The sequence below is a fragment of the Bidens hawaiensis genome, unplaced genomic scaffold (assembly GCF_021521415.1).
Source record: "Bidens hawaiensis isolate Kalapana, Puna unplaced genomic scaffold, B.hawaiensis_p1.1 tig00419527_1, whole genome shotgun sequence".
Classification (NCBI taxonomy): Eukaryota; Viridiplantae; Streptophyta; class Magnoliopsida; order Asterales; family Asteraceae; genus Bidens; species Bidens hawaiensis.
Window position 1 is genome coordinate 225,248 of NW_027504890.1, and position 22,600 is coordinate 247,847.

Here is a 22,600-nt window from a genome sequence, read left to right on the forward strand (position 1 = left end):
TGAAAAATGGGTGAAAACCCGAGATGAAACCGATTCTTGCATGATCAAGTGATGTATACAAGTTATACAAGGGATCTTGGTCCAAGAAAGGAGTTAAAAGAGTCCAAAACGAATTTTTACGGTTAAAATCTTTGTTTTGATGTCTTAACCGAAACCATGAAAGAAATGGCTTGATTGTGGGTATAACTTGCTTGGTGTGGTGTTTTTGTGCTTGTAGGTGTTGTATCTAGTTGCTAGCAAAGGCTAGAAAGCAAGATCTTTGCGATCTAAAGCTAGAAACACAAGGTAGTTCGGTTTTTCGTATGATTTGTATGATTTGGACAGATTGTGGTAGACTTAGAGTTGGGTCATGAAATTTCACAGAGATGATCTACACATGAAAATATAAGATCTGTGAAAATTTGGTAATTTTTGGATAAAGGATGAATATTTGGTGAATTTAATGCTCGGTTTTGGCTAAAAATGGTGAAAAATAGCTAAACATCATGAAATATTCTGGAAAAATTCAGATAAGCTTTTTATAACATATAAAAGTCACACACAAAATTTCAGGTCCATTGGAGAAGTCTAAGGAGGCTTTTCGGTAAAACGAGTTCTAGGGTTTTCTAGCTCGGTTTTGGTGAAAATGACATGAAAAATGAGTTTTTGGTTCTGGAAAAATTACTGGGAACTATGAGGATGGCAGGGGTCATCCCAGAAAAATTTGGGATTTTTCTAAGGTCGTTTGGTATTTTCGACATATTTGGTGTTTAAATGACGTTTAAAAATAGATAAATAAATGTTAAATATAAAAATTAATTCTGGAAATATTTTTATAAAATTCCTTACTGTCAAAAACTGATTTGTGCAAAATTTCAAGATCCGAGACTAAACGGATAATTATTTGTGCTAAACAGAACATAAAAACAAACTTTTAAAGCTTAAAACGCGTAAACCGGCAAAGTTCGCCTAAGCGAGCTGACCGGTGTATAAAAACCTTAAAAATGGAGTATTTTCTTGAAACTAAGTTAATCAAGTAAAAATAAATCATCCGAAAATAATTTGGATGATTTGGGTAATTTTACCCGATTTAGCAGTTTCCGGTATATTAAAGACGGAAACGGGCCCCGTGGCCAAACGGGGTGTCTAAACCGAGCTCTAATTTCACCACTTTAATTAAAATATCAGTAACAACTATTTTCGGGTCGTATGTGACCAAACTCATTTTTGAAAACATAAAGACGGATAACCGTGCTAGGCACGCAAAACGAGAAAACAAACTAATGGTAGTTTTGACTAAAGAACTCTAAGTGATATCACAATCTAAGTCCTGAGAAGTGTTTCGGGGTTAACATTGTCCCCGGATCGTGTACGGTACTGGGTTAACAGTATCCCCAGACGTACCGGTTAACACGACTTTAAGTTATATTAATAGAAATTGTGTAGTAACGACTTAGGGATCGTATTACAGATCCGGACCGGTAGCCGCGCACAATATTACATCCTTACTCACGAAAAGGTGAGTTTCACGAGCCCCTTTTTACTGAACTGTTTTAAATATTTTCCCGGGGCGGAAAACATGTTTTTATCAAAGTGTTTAAGTACATGCCGATCGCATGGAAATGAATGTATTTATATAATGTTTATTGTACGGGAATCGTACGGTAATGTATTAAGATGGTAATTGTCTGAGTTGCTAATATTGTAAGGCCCGAAACAGTGTTCTGGGTTAACAGTGTCCCCAGAGGTTATTAAATGTATTTCTGGGTTAACAGTGTCCCCAGAGGTTATTAAATGTGTTTCTGGGTTAACAGTGTTCCCAGAGGTTATTAAATGTGTTTCTGGGTTAACAGTGTCCCCAGTGGTTATTAGATGTGTTTCTGGGTTAACAGAGGTTTCACTTGTAGGCTCATCATAATTACATCGCTAAATTATGATTACTATAGTGAATTGTCATGGTTTATTTAAATTAGTGAAACTCACCAACTATTCATAGTTGACCCGTTTTCTTTACATGCTTTTTGGGTACACCCAAATTGGAATGAGTGATACATGCTTGATGATGTGTGCTATTTTGTGGAAGCTTAAGGGTCTATATTTTGTATTAAACATGTTAACGTACTATCGGTAAAACTTATGTGATAACGCCTAGACGGTAACGAAACTCGGAACAATGTAATACGTTTAAATTAATGTAGTGGTGTTTTCTTTATAAGCAATGCTGTTGATATCAGATGTGTCTGTTGCATCCCGTTTACGTTTCCGCTGCGGTTACGGGGTGTTACAGAACTTGGTATCAGAGCCAGGTTATAAAGAATTAGGATGTCTTTAAAAGATACATAAAATATAACCAGTAGCTCAAGTGTTATAGGATCTGAATATCAACTAATAATTTATTGTGACAAGGTCTGGATGAACTTGGATGGACAAGTGAGTTATTATGGTCCGGAACATAATAACAGACTTGTCCGCACGAGGGAATTCAGGGGAAGTCACGGGGGACTTTAATAGGTAAAATTGGCAACATATGTGCAAATATATGATAATATTGTTATGTGGTCAAGTAGTATAAGTAAGTGCATATTAATTTGATTATGATTTACACTATGGAAAGAACTATATGTTTGTTAACTTGTGTGCAGGAAAGAATGTCGAGAACTCGTAGTTTGTCGGTGGAGGAGGACCCGGAGGAAGTCAGCTCCAGGAAATCGGGGAGCCTACGCGTATCATCCAGCTCTGAGCCTAGCGAGGCTAGTCGTAGGAGCTCTGGCCAGTCCTCCCTAGTCAGGATTGTCAGATCCCCTACCCCGCCCGCACCACAGGCCATCCCTGTCCCCCCCGGATTCGGACCCCGCCTCACGGCGTGGATCAGTGTCCCGCATGTTCCACCGACCTCTCCCCCACCCAGACCTGCTACCCGTAGGGGCGAGTCCTCCCGCTCCCAGCCCGAGCCTGTGACTCCACCTGTGTGGGGTCTCCCTAGGCAGGAAAGGGACGCGGCGGCATGGCTTCGAGTGCTCACCGAGCAGGTGAATGAGCACTCCGCCGCCTTGACAGTGGGAGTGCAGAGGCGGATGTATTTGGGGGACTGCATACTGGACCACCAGTATGCGATTTCGCAGCTGAAGAGAGAGTGCTCATACTCCCAGTGGATGATCGGCCGGATGGAGACGCGGATCCGGGTTATGCTGGCTGTGATGGTTGTGTTGGTGGCATTTTTGGTGGGGTTGGTATACCACCGTGTTTAGTTGTGTTAGGATGGGAGTAGACAGGGACCGCTTTTTGATACTCTGTGTAAGCAGTTAGTGGTGATGCTAACATAGAGTGAATCTTGGGTAGTTATAATACAACCACTGGCCCTTAGGAGGTCTCTTTTGGGGTATATCATTATAGATACTTTTGGGTATCATTCAAGCACTGACCCATTGCGGGTTATGTCGAGATGATGCCGACATAGGCCCTATGTAGGAAAACTTAACTTATGTAATGATGACAGGAAAGTATGTGAACTGAAATGGATGTAATATGTACTAATGTTTGTTAATGAATGGAATGTTTGTTGTGTTTTATGATTGGAACTTGTATTAATTATATGTATTTTCTGATGATGTGTAGAATGGCACCAAAACGATCAGCTCAAATGTCGGAAGTAGATGTGAGCCGTTTGATTGCTCAACAGTTAGAGGCGGCGATACCGGATATAGTATCGCGCATCGCCGCCAGTATTAACAATTCGACCAATCCAACCCCTCCGAGCAATCAAACGACCACCAATAATGACGGGGAACAAAATGTTAATCCTCCACAGAATGATAACACGATTCTGAGTAATGACGCACCGCCTAGGGTGGTCGTTACGGACAGTAATGGCCCTATACCAACTGTAGAGACGAACCGTACTGAACCGATTCCTGCATCCAGGGGATGTTCGATCAAAGACTTTATGTTGTGCAAACCTCTAGAGTTTAGCGGGTCTGAAGGACCAAATGGGTTGGTTAAGTGGATCGAGAAAATAGAATCAGTTGTGAACATCAGCAACTGCCCCGATGACTGTGTTGTAAAGTACGCCACCTGCACATTCACGGACCATGCCTTGACATGGTGGAACACGATAGTGCAGACCCGGGGTCAGGCGGCGACAAACCGCATGACCTGGACAGAGCTTAAGGCTCTTGTACTGGAACATTTCTACCCAAAAAACGAATTGCAGAAATTAGAAAATGAATTGTGGAACCTGGAGATGCAGGGGGCAGACCATTTGGGTTATACGAACCGGTTTAATGACTTGTCGCGATTGGTGCCATGGCTGGTCACCCCAGAGTCGAAGAGGGTTGAGCGTTATATTTGGGGGCTAACTCCAGTTGTAAGGAGTATAGTCAATTCTGGGGGACACCAGACGTATGAGGGTGCGGTGACGCAGGCTGGTATCGTCACATATGATTTCGTAAGGAGCGGTTCACTGAAGGTGGCAGGAGAATCCGCTGGGGGAAAGCGGGGTACACATGACCATAGGATCCAGGAAAAGCAGCAAAATAAACGTCCTAGGCCCACTGCCCAAAACTACGCCATGACTAGTTCAGGCGGAAGACAAGAACCGCAGAAGGGAACGTTTCCTAGGTGTGGGAAATGCGGTTACCACCATGGTGGCGTGTGCAAAGAGGTGGTGTGCCACCGGTGTGGCAGGATTGGGCACTACGCACCGAGTTGTAGGACAAACCTGAACCGACAACCGCAACCTATCCGTGCGCAGCCATTTAAGACCCAACCAGCCCGACAGCAAAACCCGCAAGGAAACCAAATGGTGACCACCAGCCGTGCTTGCTATGAATGCGGCAGCACGGATCACTTCAAAAGACACTGTCCGAAACTGAACCAGGGAGGAAATGGGAGGCAACCCACGGGTCAGGCATCGTCGTCCAATCCGGCGCGAGGCCGAGCATTCGTGATGGGGGCGAACGAAGCACGCCAGGACCCCGGTGTAGTGACAGGTACATTCCTCGTCTCTGATCATTACGCTTCTGTATTATTTGATACAGGCGCCGATAGAAGTTTTGTTTCCGTTAAATTCCTGTCGATAGCAAACCTTCCAATTGGTGAGACCATAGAACCTTATACCGTAGAAGTCGCTAACGGTAAAACCATGATAGTTAATCGAATAGTTCGGAATTGCCCTTTTATTCTGAACGATCAATCCCTTCCGATTGACTTGTTACCGGTAGAATTGGGTAGTTTTGACGTGATAGTGGGAATGGATTGGTTAGCACGCAAAAAAGTAGAAATAAACTGTGAAAAGAAAATCGTCAAGATCCGGGTGTCAGATGACGAAGAGATATTAGTGCAAGGAGAAAAGTCAGGCACCATGATACCATTTATATCCCACCTCAAGGTGTTAAAATACATACGCCAAGGATGCGTGGCGTATCTAGCAAGCTTGACGGCCACTGATTCTGAGGAGAAACGGGTGGATGATATTCCAGTGGTACGCGAATTTCCACAAGTCTTCCCAAAAGAACTTCCTGGATTACCGCCAACCCGACAGGTCGAATTCTGAATCGACTTATTACCACAAGCTGGCCCTGTTGCTAAGGCGCCCTACCGACTTGCACCATCCGAGATGCAAGAATTATCCAACCAGTTGCAAGAATTGTTGGATAAAGGATTTATACGTCCCAGTTATTCCCCGTGGGGTGCACTTGTACTATTCGTGAAAAAGAAGGACGGGAGCCTTAGAATGTGCATTGATTACAGGGAATTGAACAAGTTGACAATCAAAAATAGGTATCCTCTCCCCCGAATCGATGACCTGTTCGACCAACTACAAGGTGCGAGCTACTTCTCAAAAATAGATCTTAGATCGGGATACCATCAGGTTAGAATTCAGGAGGAGGATATCCCAAAAACCGCATTCCGGACTCGCTACGGCCATTACGAGTTCTTAGTTATGCCTTTTGGGCTAACAAATGCGCCAGCAGTGTTCATGGATCTCATGAATCGAGTCTGTAAACCCTACCTCGATAAATTCGTCATCGTGTTTATTGACGATATTTTGATATACTCGAAGAGTAAAGAAGAGCACGAGCAACACTTAAGATTAATTTTAGAGCTTCTAAATCAGAAGAAGTTGTATGCAAAATTCTCCAAGTGTAACTTCTGGTTACAAGAAGTGCAATTCCTTGGTCACGTTATAAACCATCAAGGAATACACGTTGATCCAAGTAAGGTTGAAGCAGTTAAGAATTGGCAAGCGCCTAAATCGCCAAAGGAAATCCGCCAATTCTTAGGCTTAGCTGGATATTATCGTCGATTTATAGAGAACGTTTCCAGCATCGCCCAACCTTTAACCCTTCTGACCCAAAAGGATCGAAAGTATGAATGGGGTGAAGAGCAGGAAATGGCGTTTCAAACGCTAAAACAAAGATTGTGCCAAGCGCCGATCTTAAGTCTCCCCGACGGAGACGATGGTTTTGTCGTGTATTGTGACGCATCCCGGAGAGGGTTAGGATGCGTGTTGATGCAAAATAATAAGGTTATAGCCTATGCTTCTCGACAGTTAAAAATACACGAGAAAAATTACACTACTCATGACTTAGAACTTGGAGCAGTTATCTTCGCACTTAAAATCTGGAGACATTATCTCTACGGTACAAAGTGCACCATCTTCACCGATCATAAAAGTTTGCAACACATATTCGATCAGAAAGAACTGAATATGAGGCAACGAAGATGGGTCGAGTTGTTAAGCGACTATGACTGTGACATCCGTTATCACCCCGGCAAGGCTAACGTCGTAGCCGATGCCTTGAGTAGGAAGGATCGGGTTAAGCCATTGCGAGTGCGAGCACTGGAAATGATAGTCCAGTCGAACCTTTCGGACCTGGTTCGAGTCGCTCAACGCGAAGCGTTGAAAGAGGAACAATTGGAAAAAGAGGGACTTTACGGTAACGAGAAGAATTTCGAACAGCGCGTGGACGAAATTCTCTATTTCAAAAATCGGATTTGGATCCCGACCCTCCATGACCTTCGAGAATTAATCATGGACGAAGCGCATAAATCGAAATATTCCATACATCCGGGATCGGATAAGATGTACAAGGATGTGAAGGAGTTCTACTGGTGGCCGGGTATGAAAAAGGATATAGCCACATACGTTGGCAAGTGTACGACGTGTGCGAGGGTTAAGGCGGAGCACCAGAAACCCTCGGGGATGTTACAACAACCGGAAATTCCCGAATGGAAATGGGAGCAAATCACGATGGATTTTGTGACACATCTCCCTAAGACGTCCCGTGGACACGATGCAATTTGGGTAATCGTGGATCGATTAACCAAGTCGGCACATTTTATTCCGATTAGAAATAATTATAACACCGAGAGACTTGCGCAGATTTATATAAATGAAATTGTGTCTCGTCATGGAATACCCATATCAATCATCTCCGATCGAGATAGCCATTTCACCTCCAATCTTTGGCAAGCTGTACAAGAAGCGCTGGGAACGCGTATTGATCTAAGCACAGCTTACCACCCTCAGACCGACGGTCAGTCTGAGAGGACCATTCAAACCCTGGAGGATTTGCTTCGTGCATGCGTACTGGATTTTAAGGGAAATTGGGATCAACATCTCCCGCTCGTTGAATTTTCCTATAATAACAGTTACCATAGCAGTATAAAAGCAGCACCTTATGAAGCATTGTATGGACGGAAGTGCCGATCACCACTCTGCTGGACTGAAGTGGGCGACACACAGGTTATTAGATCAGATCTGGTCCAGGAAACGACCAGCAAAATCCTTGAAATTAAGAACAATCTGAAGGCCGCACGGGATCGGAAGAAGAGTTATGCCGATACCCGTAGAAAACCGTTATCATTTGAGAAAGGTGATAAAGTGTATTTGAAAGTATCACCTTGGAAAGGAGTAGTCAGATTTGGAAAGGCGGGGAAGTTAGCCCCTAGATACATTGGACCATTCGACATTACAGCAAAAATCGGTCCTGTAGCATACCGACTAGAACTGCCTGATGAACTGAGTGCAGTTCACAATGTGTTTCACGTGTCGAACTTGAAAAGGTGTCTGTCGGATGAGACATCGGTGTTACCCTTAGAGGGTGTCCAAATAAGTGATAAGCTTAATTTCGTAGAGGAACCCATAGAAATAGTGGACGGGAAAATCAAGCAACTTAGACACAATAAGATCTCGTTGGTCAAAGTTAGATGGAATTCGCAACGAGGCCCAGAATATACATGGGAACGAAAGGACGAATTTCGGAAGAAATACCCCCACCTATTTCCTCAAAAGGAAGTGGTTGACGCGTAAAATTTCGAGGACGAAATTTTTGTAACGGGGGGAGAATGTAACGATTCCGGCAAATTCAGGTATACCCTAGCCGGTATATACTATTTACGTGTTATTTAATACTGAATATATGAATTATAATGTGTATATACGAGTATGTATGATTCACGGTACGAATTATACTCGAGTATACCGTTAATCGTATTGGAAGTACGGTTAACCGATTGACAATTATTGAAACCCGAATGAATCGGAGATTACGTTATAAACGAAATATATGATGTTTAGTAATGTTTACGAAGCATTAAAGCTTCGGGATAAGTGAATTATAGCACGGAAAAAGAATTTCGATTTAATGGTACGTCGGTACGTTAAACGAAACCTTTAATACCAAACCAAGCAAGAGATGATCAATCAAGCCGAAAAAGATGTGCGGTTATTAATAGTATGATGTTTTAAGTCAATAAATGTCATGGTTTAAGTTTTTAAAGTTTTTAAATCGGTTTTATATAAATTATATTTTTAAGCTGAAAAACGACCGTTTAGGCCTCGTTTTAAGCCGAATTAAACGTTTAACCGAAAAACGAACTGAACCAGATTATCCACAACATTATCCAGATTACACAATCCGAATGTGTGGCCAAGAATGAGGGAGTGGGCCCCACCCCACCCCCATAAGTGGACCGATCGGACCAAGGGGGGAACCCCTTGGCTCCCATTTTCTTTTTTCTATCACCACATTCTCAAAATCCTCTCAACCCTCCACACATTCAACCAAAAACCTTTGATTTTCAAGAAGATCCACAAGGTATAAACATGTTGTTATGGTTTAATCTTGGTTTTTAACTCCAAAATCTTGAGAAAATGAGGTTTCAAGTGAAAAATGGGTGAAAACCCGAGATGAAACCGATTCTTGCATGATCAAGTGATGTATACAAGTTATACAAGGGATCTTGGTCCAAGAAAGGAGTTAAAAGAGTCCAAAACGAATTTTTACGGTTAAAATCTTTGTTTTGATGTCTTAACCGAAACCATGAAAGAAATGGCTTGATTGTGGGTATAACTTGCTTGGTGTGGTGTTGTTGTGCTTGTAGGTGTTGTATCTAGTTGCTAGCAAAGGCTAGAAAGCAAGATCTTTGCGATCTAAAGCTAGAAACACAAGGTAGTTCGGTTTTTCGTATGATTTGTATGATTTGGACAGATTGTGGTAGACTTAGAGTTGGGTCATGAAATTTCACAGAGATGATCTACACATGAAAATATGAGATCTGTGAAAATTTGGTAATTTTTGGATAAAGGATGAATATTTGGTGAATTTAATGCTCGGTTTTGGCTAAAAATGGTGAAAAATAGCTAAACATCATGAAATATTCTGGAAAAATTCAGATAAGCTTTTTATAACATATAAAAGTCACACACAAAATTTCAGGTCCATTGGAGAAGTCTAAGGAGGCTTTTCGGTAAAACGAGTTCTAGGGTTTTCTAGCTCGGTTTTGGTGAAAATGACATGAAAAATGAGTTTTTGGTTCTGGAAAAATTACTGGGAACTATGAGGATGGCAGGGGTCATCCCAGAAAAATTTGGGATTTTTCTAAGGTCGTTTGGTATTTTCGACATATTTGGTGTTTAAATGACGTTTAAAAATAGATAAATAAATGTTAAATATAAAAATTAATTCTGGAAATATTTTTATAAAATTCCTTAATGTCAAAAACTGATTTGTGCAAAATTTCAAGATCCGAGACTAAACGGATAATTATTTGTGCTAAACAGAACATAAAAACAAACTTTTAAAGCTTAAAACGCGTAAACCGGCAAAGTTCGCCTAAGCGAGCTGACCGGTGTATAAAAACCTTAAAAATGGACTATTTTCTTGAAACTAAGTTAATCAAGTAAAAATAAATCATCCGAAAATAATTCGGATGATTTGGGTAATTTTACCCGATTTAGCAGTTTCCGGTATATTAAAGACGGAAACGGGCGCCGCGGCCAAACGGGGTGTCTAAACCGAGCTCTAATTTCACCACTTTAATTAAAATATCAGTAACAACTATTTTCGGGTCGTATGTGACCAAACTCATTTTTGAAAACATAAAGAAGGATAACCGTGCTAGGCACGCAAAACGAGAAAACAAACTAATGGTAGTTTTGACTAAAGAACTCTAAGTGATATCACAATCTAAGTCCTGAGAAGTGTTTCGGGGTTAACATTGTCCCCGGATCGTGTACGGTACTGGGTTAACAGTGTCCCCAGACGTACCGGTTAACACGACTTTAAGTTATATTAATAGAAATTGTGTAGTAACGACTTAGGGATCGTATTACAGATCCGGACCGGTAGCCGCGCACAGTATTACATCCTTACTCACGAAAAGGTGAGTTTCACGAGCCCCTTTTTACTGAACTGTTTTAAATATTTTTCCGGGGCGGAAAGTATGTTTTTATCAAAGTGTTTAAGTACATGCCGATCGCATGGAAATGAATGTATTTATATAATGTTTATTGTACGGGAATCGTACGGTAATGTATTAAGATGGTAAATGTCTGAGTTGCTAATATTGTAAGGCCCGAAACAGTGTTCTGGGTTAACAGTGTCCCCAGAGGTTATTAAATGTGTTTCTGGGTTAACAGTGTCCCCAGAGGTTATTAAATGTGTTTCTGGGTTAACAGTGTCCCCAGTGGTTATTAGATGTGTTTCTGGGTTAACAGAGGTTTCACTTGTAGGCTCAGCATAATTAGATCGCTAAATTATGATTACTATAGTGAATTGTCATGGTTTATTTAAATTAGTGAAACTCACCAACTATTCGTAGTTGACCCGTTTTCTTTACATGCTTTTTAGGTACACCCAAATTGGAATGAGTGATACATGCTTGATGATGTGTGCTATTTTGTGGAAGCCAAAGGGTCTATATTTTGTATTAAACATGTTAACGTACTATCGGTAAAACTTATGTGATAACGCCTAGACGGTAACGAAACTCGGAACAACGTAATACGTTTAAATTAATGTAGTGGTGTTTTCTTTATAAGCAATGCTGTTGATATCAGATGTGTCTGTTGCATCCCGTTTACGTTTCCGCTGCGGTTACGGGGTGTTACAGTACCTATTTTGTGTAGGACTATGTAAGTTCATAGACTAAAGTGTGTAGTTAAACTATAAATAGTGTAGGTATGTGTTAGTTCTTGTGTGATTTTTTGTAGGGCTTGTTTCTCTTAGATGACTTCTTTTTATCTTGTGTTGCTTTAAAAGTGTAGTGGAAGACATTTGATTGTGTAGGGATATATTGGCTGGGTATGTGTAGCCTGATTAATTTCGTTTAATTTATTGTACATATAGTTGTGATTCAAGTGTAGGACTTATTTTGACATTGTGTATGAATAACTTTTAACAAATAATATAGTGTAGGTATATGATGACGCTGTGTAGGTTTTGAAATATAAAGAACGGGATTAGCTATTTAAACCTATACAGTTTGAACAAAGCCTACACATTTTATACTTATATGTGTAGGGTTATTACTATGTATGTTGGCTACACGTCGTTACAAAAATGAAAGTAGGCTACATACATGTATGTTGTTCATGATAAAATAGTTTGTGTAGGATCCAAACATCGTTGTGTAGGAATGAAAGACAATATTTGTTTTGTGTAGCATACGTTATTGGTGCATAGTATTGAAAGACAATATTTTGTTAATCATTTAAGGTTTTCTAATCAAATTAAAAATAAATAATTAAAAAGGTAAAAAATAGTGAAAGGCCTCAGACAAGAATGATACGAATAACAAGAATTATAAATGTATAGTTAATTGATAGATAAATAACTAATTGAGAGGAAATATAAATGAAATTTCACAAAACTTAATAGTTACCATATATAATAATTTGAAGTTAACTTTCCATATAAAAAATTTATGGAATTTTACATTCATACCCCTCCATTTAAATAAAAAGAAAAAAGAATATGAAATTTCTTATTGGTTGAAGCCACTTCTTTCATTTCTTGCAATAATTTGATTTCTTTCTTGAACTTAAACACACATATATATATATATATATATATATATATATATATATATATATATATATATAGGGGTGGGATCTAGAGAGAACTCCTCTTAAAGAGAGAACTAGAGAACTAGTAAAGAATTAACTTTAACTATTTTTAAAAAATTATTTTGTGATTTTTTTTCTTTCCTCCTTCTAATAAGATTATATTGTTCCTATAAAAAATAAAAAAAATAAGAAAAAAACGTCGATGTAATGCGTATGTGCATTAATGTGTATTGTATATATAAAATAGTGTTTTATTGCATATAATTCAACACAAATACATAATCTAATACACACTATTGAATATATGCAAATACGACACCAATAATTGTATGCAAAACATATTATTGCATATATGTAATACAACACTAATGCACATATGCACTATATTGATTTTTTTTTTATTTCGTAGATAATATAACACTATTGCAAATATACAATACAAACAACTATATATATGCTATTCAACACTATTTCAAATATCAAAATGCACACTATTGCACATACGCATTATAAAAAAAGTCGACGTATTGCATTATGCATTACAACGTTAATTTTTTTTAATTTTTTAATTTTTATATTTTTTTGTGGTGAAGAATAACAACATATTAGAAAGATGAAAGAAAAAAAATTTTAAAAGTATTTTTTTTAATTAAATTAAAAATACTTCATTATTATTTCTCTAGTTATCTTCATAAAATGAAGTTCTCTCATGATCCTCTCACTATATAGGGGTGAGATCTAGAGAGAACTTCTTTTAAAAAGAGAACTAGGGAACTAGTAAAGAATTATTTTTAACCATTTTTAAAAAAATATTTTGTGATTTTTTTTTCTTTCCGCCTTCTAATAAAATGATATTTTCCTAAAAGAAAAAAAAACTTGTCGGTGTAGTACTGTAGTGCATATGTGCACTAACGCCTATTGCATATATACAATAGTGTTTTATTGCATATAATACAACACAATTGCATTATCCAATACACACTATTGAATATATGCAAATACGACACTAATAATTGTATGCAAAACACATTATCGCATATATGTAATACAACACTAATGCACTATATCGATTTTTTTTAATTTTTGTATATAATATAACACTATTGCAAATATACAATACAAACAACTATATATATGTTATTCAACACTATTTAAAATATTAAAATGAACACTATTGCACATATGCATTATAAAAAAAGTTGGTGTATTGCATATATGCATTACTCATTAATTTTTTTATTATTTTTATTTTTATATTTTTTTTGTGGTAAAGAATAACAACATATAAGAAGGATGAAAAAAAACTTTTTAAAATATTTTTTTTAATTAAATTAAAAATATTTTATTATTAGTTCTCTAATTCTCTCCATAAAATGAAGTTCTCTCATGATCCTCTCCATATATATATATATATAAATGAAATTAATATGTTAATTGTGAAAATCAACTAGAGTAATTATGTAATTACGTCATAGAGTATGTAATTACATAATTACTTTACTTGTATATATAATTAATCTATTTAATTCTTACAATTAGCATGCTTTCAAACTCTTTCTCTCTCTCTATATATATATATGGATATTTTGAGAATATATTGAGTTGCAAGAACTTTTAAACTCAATTGTGATCAATCATTTATTTAATGTTTGATTTTTTGTGGTTATGAAAAACTAATGATGAGAGAGAATGAAATATTATTTAATGATGAAAGGATATAAAACTAAAAACACCCAAAATAAAAGACAAAATAATTATCATCATTTTCTTTATTTAATATTTTATGTATATTTTGATCAGAATTTAAAAAAAAACCCATAATCTAATCCAAATTAAATAAATTACAAAGGTTGTCCAATTACACAAGTTACCCAAATTACTACAAAATACGCAAATGATATATATTACCCAAATTACATATATACCAATTACACAAATTACCAAAACTACATTAATTATCCAACCACAAAATTATATAAATTACCAATTGCGTATACGACCCAATATACATAAAATTCACGAATTACACAAAAGAAACACGGATGAGATAAATTGTACAAAATACACTAATAATGAACATGCACGTCTAATCATGTCACCCACATTCACCTCCACCTCTATAGTTTACTTTCAAACTTTGACTTGTTTTGTACGAAATGATTCAAAAAAATGTGAATTAAAAGAAATATAAACATTCATAACAATAGATCAAAGTTTCATTCAAATTAGTATAAAAGAAATAAGTAAAAACTAAATTAAACTAAAAGTAAAAAACGATTCGTTTATCAAATTAGAATAAATTATAATTTGTTTTTTTAATTAAATTATTAACTTCAATTTGAATAAAGTTTGACACGCGTTTTGCTAGTCTTCTTTTGAATAAAGTTTTAGTCGTTAAAAAAAATTAATCTAATTTTTTTATTCGAATGACTTTCTTGTTTAAGATCATGATAAACTTCGACATCTTGGTATCCATTACTTAAGTAAATTGAGAAAGAAAAAATGAAATAGAGAGAAAAAGTGTAAAATGATTAGAGAAAGAAATAATTAAATAAATAAAAAGTGTATAAGATGATTGGAGAAAGAAAGAAAATTAATATGAGAGGGACCAAAATGCGCTTAATGTGGATTAATATGAACCAAGTATTGAGTTCTTATGTTCTTAACGAGATTAGGTTTATAATATAAATCATGCCTATACATATATATAAATTATATGTATTATTTTTATTTTATTTATACTTTTTAAAAATAATATATTTTATTATTGATATTCATATCCAAATAAATAAATACAACTTTTTTTTGATATTTTTGTTTTTTCACAAACAAAGAATATTAAAAATAAGAGATTTCATTCCTAATGTTTCGCAAACCGAGCATTCTAAATTATGTTTATGACCTAATATAAATATTTTTACTGACTTTATATTATTTTAGGTCATTTCTGATGTTTAGGAATTTATTTGGCCTTTAAACCTTATTCGGGTCATTGTCAGTGTCAGTTTCGAGTAGTATTCGATACGCGCCAAAACTTAACTTTTTGAACACAATAAAATATAACATTCATATTTTTCGAGTTTTTGGACTAAAATATTATTATTTTATTTTCCATAATATCATATTACATGATAAACCCGGATTACAATAGCCCGATAATAGTCTTAAAAAGCTCGGTAGTCACAACAGGGTCGTCACCTTGGGGAAGATAAACCTCCATGCCCTATTTTTCATGTGGTGCCTGCTTACGGGCAGACACTGTAACCTAGCTTGCGTGTTTGGCGACTACTTCGCCACTTACTGGCGCATACGAGGCCGCGGGTCGTTGCTTGATGACTTATACATTACGTGGATTGCGATCAGCTTGGGCTACAGGCCACGACTTGATGAGCTACCCATTCAGCCGCCAATTTACCCGTGCGAGCTGGACCTTTTTGTGGGCACAAGGCATGCACATCATCCGGAGGATAGACGGTTGGTGCTGCCTGGTCACTGATCTACGGGCTCTCGCTTACATCCCGGTCCCAATTGTCGACCCTCCGCCATTCGAGGAGCCGGAGGTGCATATTCAGGATGTCGCGGTTCACGTTGAGGACGATGAGGGTGGTGATCAGATACGTTCTATTTATCGTTTAAATTTTATTTTTATATTCGTGTTATTAATGTTAGTTTATTGTGTTCATAACAATCACCGCATTAGGAAGACCTGCAGCACGTTCCGCGTACATATCGTGCTGTGCGTTTGGATGCAACCACTAACTCCCGGCTATAGAGCTCAAAGCAGTGGATGTCACAGCTCCGGAGTCAAATGGCCTGGGTGGTTGGGTTTTTGTCCGTCCAACAGCATGGTCAACGGTACACAACACTGGCGCCACGTTTTGATCACGAGGCGAGCATGTCAGACATCATACGCTCACGAGACGAAGACGATTCTGAGGGGAGGTCAACCACATGCAGACGAGATGGAGACGACGACGCAGGTGGTGCTGCAGTTTGGATTTGTTTTGGTATTTTGTTTCTTTTTTTTGAATTCGTTGTTATGTATTTAATATTATTATATAAATTTGGTTTTGTTTGTGTTGTTTCGTTTTAAATTTTAAAATTGTTGTATCATTTTAATTTTTAAAACCGATGGATTGAAAAACAAAAAATATTAAAAATAATAATTGATTACACCCCATTAACAAACAAACAAAACAAATAAAATTAAGAAAAAAAAAATAAAGACAACAAAAGACAAAAAAAACTAATAATATAATAAAAAATAGATAACAAAAGAAAAAACACACTTTTTAGCCTTCTCCGCCAGGATAGCCCTCTCCGCCGATGATTGAGTGTGTGCTTTGGAAAAATCCCGAGTGTCTTTAGCAAACCCCTTCTGCATAAAAATTAATGTTGTAGATCTTCCTAAATATGTGCATCTAGATGTGTTGATTTCGTGTCATAGTATAGTGGATTATAACCCAACCGATAGACAAATCGATTAAGAAACATATCTAACATATAAAATGCCGACAAACTTTTGACTTTTGTTTTCTTGCCCGTCTTTCCACCCACATATTCGACCACCTACCCTTTTTTCAACAGTGTTATGCACCGTATATTTGCATTCTTCTCACTCTTTACTAGGGGTGTTCAATAAATTCGAAATCCGAAAAAAACCGAAATTCGAACCGAAACCGAAACCCAAATAAACCGATTTGAATTCTTATTCGGATATTCGGATCGGATCAATCCGAATATCCGAATAATTAATTCGGATTCGGATCGGATTCGGATATGAAATTTTAAAAAATTCGGATTGTTCGGATTATTCGGATATCCGATTAATCCGAATAAAAAACATGTTTTTATTGGTATTTTCCGGTTTGGTATATATTTTAGACTATTATTTGAAGTTTAAACTTAAAATTCATGTTAAGGGTAATTCGTATTTTCCGGTTTGTATATTTATTGTGATTCTAAACTATTAAATGTTAGGAACAAAAAAATAGAAAAAAAATTTAGCTTTATTTCGGATAATTTCGGATTATTCGGATATTATCCGAATCCGATCCGAATTGAATTCGGATAGATTCAGATCGGATAGTAATATTCCTAATTCGGATCGGATCGGATTTCGGATAGGGTCTAAAAATTTTTAAATTCGAATAACCCGAACCTAATAACCCGAATAACCCGTTATCCGATCCGATGAACACCCCTACTTTTTACAATGGAAAGAAAATAAAGAAAAAGTTACCTTATGTTACTTTTCATGAATAATTATTATTTTAACATATAATTATTACACATGAAAATGAAGTCTTAAGTTCTTATAAAATAACAAAGTTCAGGATACGTGAGCGTAAAAACAAAAATCACTAACATATTTTAAAATTCGTGAAAGCCATTATATTATATTATATTTATAACAATTATCGAAAACAAGTTCTCTCACAAACTTACTATTCACTTGATTTTGTGCTTAATTCACTTGTACCACATGCTATTTTATTTGTACTAAGATAAGTTTTAAAAATGCCCCTTCAATGTCTTGCAAAATCTAATAACACCCCTCTAAGTTTTGTTACATCACAAATAATTTTATTTATTTTTTAATTATACAACCAAACAAAAGGCACGTGAATGATTGTGTATGCTAAGAAATCTAACTTCATGTGCTAATCGTGTTAATGGATTAACGGGGTGTTTGGGATTCCTTATTTTTCTCAATTTATAACTTATAAACTTTTTGAAAAGTTAATAAGGTGTATAAGGTGTTTGGCCTCATAAGGACTTATGAGTTTTAACTTATGGACAAGGTAAAATAAAGAGGTTTTGAAAAGTTAAAAATATGTAACTTATTAACTTAATGAGTTTGGTTTACCTATTACACCCCTCTAACCCTCAAAACCCATTATACTCCTTTTAAAAAAGAGTGTTATTTTTAGTCAATTTGGTTTCCCACAACATATAAGCTAATCCAAATATTTTTTTAAAAACTTCGTTAAGAAAATCATAAATTTATAAGTTCTTTTAGCAAAAAGTCTTTTTATACTTAAATAAGCAATCCCAAACACACCCTAAAATGATATGAGTTGCTTAGTCATTCATAAACTTTATTGACAAATCATCTATATTTAAATAAATTTATCAAAATATTTATTATATCTAATAATAGCCATAGTATAAATTAAATTAAAGTTAATGGGTTTGCGTAAAGGTTTTATTATTTATATATAGAGTTTAGATTGATGTAAAATGCATGTCCATTTTTTTTACATATTGCCATTTTATTTTGGTTTTCTTTTTTGATTGTTATGCGAGTTACGGTACTATAATGAGCTGAAACATCAATTTGGTATGGTTTAACGTCACCGCCGTAATTCGCGGGTCCGAAATACTAGTATATATACAATTTGCAAAGTTTGTTGGCTTTGCAAGTTATACATTGTGCTTTGCATTTTAAATGTGCATTTTATAACATGTACTTCTTGCTTAATAATTTGTACATTGCTTTTCTCTACACAACTTTACACCAATATTCATTCGTCAACGTCCTAGCAGGTTCTACTGATGTATTTAGGGGAGCTGTTGTGGGGAGTCGGTTTTTAATTTTAGTAGACGTCAATATACAATTTGCAAAGTTTGTTGGCTTTGCAAGTTGTACATTGTGCTTTGCATTATAAATGTGTATTATATAACATGTACTTCTTGCTTAATAATTTGTACATTGCTTTTATCTACACAACTTTACACCAATATTTATTTGTCGACGTCCCAACGGGTTCTACTGATGGATTTACGGGGAGCTGTTGTGGGGAGTCAGTTTTTAATTATAGTAGACGCCAACGAATGAAGATTGGTGGCGACAACAGGCGGTGGTGGGCGTTTGCGTCGAATGATTATTTATGGCAACGTTATGGTGAAATAATGAGGAGATACAGTAGCTTTACGGTAATAAACAATTAGAATTCTAAAATGATGTCATATGGTGTCTCCAACCCAACCCAACCCAACCCAACCCAACCCAATACTTGGTGGTTACTAATTGCGATGAAATCACTATCGACACCACTGTTAGCTCCGCCACTACCTCAAGCCACACCACCGTTAACGTTTAGACTTCCAATTGTCTATGTGATAGGACGTTGATATTGTGTACCATATTTAGCTCTGATGTATTAAAGGCTATGACATTCAAGACTCTTTGATTCCTATCCTTAATGAGTTAAATAGGAGAAAGACAGTAAATAACTTAAACAAGTTAGTTTTTTTAAACTATTTGACGCCCCCGCCGCAACGCGGGGGTGCCAATGCTAGTTTTTACTAAAAATCATTTTTTTAATATTTACATTTTAGTTATTATATATGTTATTAATCTTAAAAAAAATAAAAAAAGGAATCAATATATATATATATAATTTACGAAAATACATACATGAATCTCAAAAAAATATACGCAGTTTTTGAAAGTACATATATGCAGGGGTGTTCAAAAGTATTCGAATCCGAATCCAAATTATCCGTTAATCCGTATCCAAACTATCCAAAAATTCGAATACCCAAACCTCGGATATCTGAAAATTCGAATTCGTATAACATTTTTTGGATTTTTCGGATAGTTCGGATATCCGAACTATCAGAAATAATAAATTTAATTTTTTTTATTTAAATATACATACCATATACCATCCAACGTTTATGTATAACTTTAATTTCTAAACTTTCACACATAACAACCGTCCCTAAACTCACTTATGGAATCTAGCCTCCACTATCCCATCACTATCACCATTCACCACGATACCACCTTCGTCCGACGCTGCACATCCGTCACCATCACCACCTTCGCTGCATTATCTGTCACCGTCACCAACTCCGTTGCACTATCCGTCACCATCACCATCTCCGGTACTATCCTCCAGCTCCGCTGTCGCTCTTCTGTCTGCATCAAATCCACCACGGCTCCACCTTTAACAATGGATTGTGTGTTATTTGCTTGTTTGTTTGTATATTGAACAATTTGTGTTTAGGTTGTTGGATTTGATTGGATGTTTTGTGACTTGTAAGTTTAATTTTAAAACAGGTTGTTTTTTTTTCTCTCCAGGTTTTCTTTCTGATATCCGAATCACTATCCGAACGTATATCCAAAAATTCGAATATTCGAAGTTTCGGATTCGGATAGTGAAATCCACTATTCGAAAGGACCGGATATCCGAAGTTCGGATAAACGGTTTTAAACTCCCCTACATATATGTATCTTGTAATCTACGTATATATACATTGTATGAGATACATATATGTTACTTCACTAGATACATATATGTACTTTCAAAAACTACATATTTATTTTACTTTATTTTTTGTTTTGAAAAAAAATCTAATAACATATACAAAGAAATGAGAAATAATTTTTCTTTAAAGTAGATTCAAAGTTCTTATTTTAAACTCAATTTTATAACGAAGTACAAACGAAAACGGAACCTAACTATTGTTAATGGTTTGGTTTTGTTGGGTTTCAAATTTCAACGGTCTAGTTTGAGTTTTCGATGACAAAAAATTGTTAATAATAGTTTGGCTCATGGTTTAATTTAAAACCATCAAAACCGGACGACAAATGCCTATACGTAAAATTTTATTTTTTTTAATTGAAAAGAAACTATGAAAATATCATACTCAAATTAAAGAGAATTAAATGTACGTTTATATGATGCATTTTTTTTTTTAAAAAATATTAGCATACGAAAAAGTTATGACCGTTTAAAAATCGTGGGGGTATTTGGGTTAAAAATGAAATTATAAAGAATAGATGGTTAAAAGATGAAAGACCAAATTTATAAGTATTATTTAAATTTATAAAAGTTGATGGGGGCAAGGTTGTAAGTATTTTGGAGAAAAGTAGAAAACATGTGAGATTTTGTAACAACTCGGGTTTTCTAACTTATACTTTCACCTGACTCGGTTCATTTTTCGGGTTAATTTTTTTATTAAAAATATTGCGTTTATCGAATTAGTTTGATTATTTTATTAATATTTAATTAGTTATAATTAAACCTTTAATGTCTTTACAATTTTAACCCAAAGTATAAGTTTTACTCTATTATGTATTCAACTTCAAACTTCAGGGACTAATTTGTAATTATTGTTACAACCCATATTATGCATTGGATATCCATTTACCCATATACGTATCCAATTGCGTTTTCTTGGACCCAATTACACAATTGGCTTACTTGGACCATAAGTCTCGTTATTTGTTGAACTTGATCTCGTGTATCTCGTAACTATACTAAATTCGGTCTATACCGACATCTTATGTAAGTTAATAATATAAAATCTGATTTGATTTCCATTTTAACTAAACCGACAACACTAACCCTTGATGAACACGAAATCATTGATTTTATTTCAATTAAATGTATAGATTCATTCCTTAAATTTGTAGCCGACAATTTCCCCATATTTAATTAGATTAACATAAACGTTTATATATCGTTCATTCACATAACACCGCCGACCACTGTTTGAGTCGTTAACCTATCTCCGTTCACTTATCAAGGTAATTAAATACGTAGTTAGGATCGCGAGTTCATTCTTAACAAAAGCCCTATAGTTGATTTGATCAAATCCATCAATTTGATTAGGGTTTATATATAATCTGGTATAAACTGATCTTCTGTATAAATTTTGGAAACTAACTATGATTGCACGTCGCTGGATAACCCAGCTGGTTTGACACATTGGTTACCGTGGGTTCGACCCTCTGCACCCCGGATTTTTAGATGATTTTTGATTAATTTCTTTTTAAATCATTAAATGATTATATTATTAATACTAATAACTAATTAAGATTATTTTAATGAAAACCGGCTTTGTAATACTCGTTTTTCTCGCGCTTTTGTTCGTGTATATATACATAAAGGTATATATATACATATGTATATAAGTATACCTTAACTAATGTTTTAATAGATATGTAATCAAGTAAACTAATTTTATGAAATATTTATAAAGCTACAAATACTTTTTATTAAGCTATGTTTTTATAAATTAAAATAATTGTTTTATACAATAAATCTTGGAAATATAATATTAAATTATTGTAATATTTTTTAACTAGTGTTCATAATAAATATCGTACTTAGCGTATCCGTTACTCTCGTTTCTCATTAGGCTTTAACGTTCGTGTGTGACTTTCCCACATTCTCATTAATTTAATCTCTTTTGCTTGATTTGAGGTGAGTACCACATTCTTCGTATTTTATTCGTTTTCCACGTTTTGAG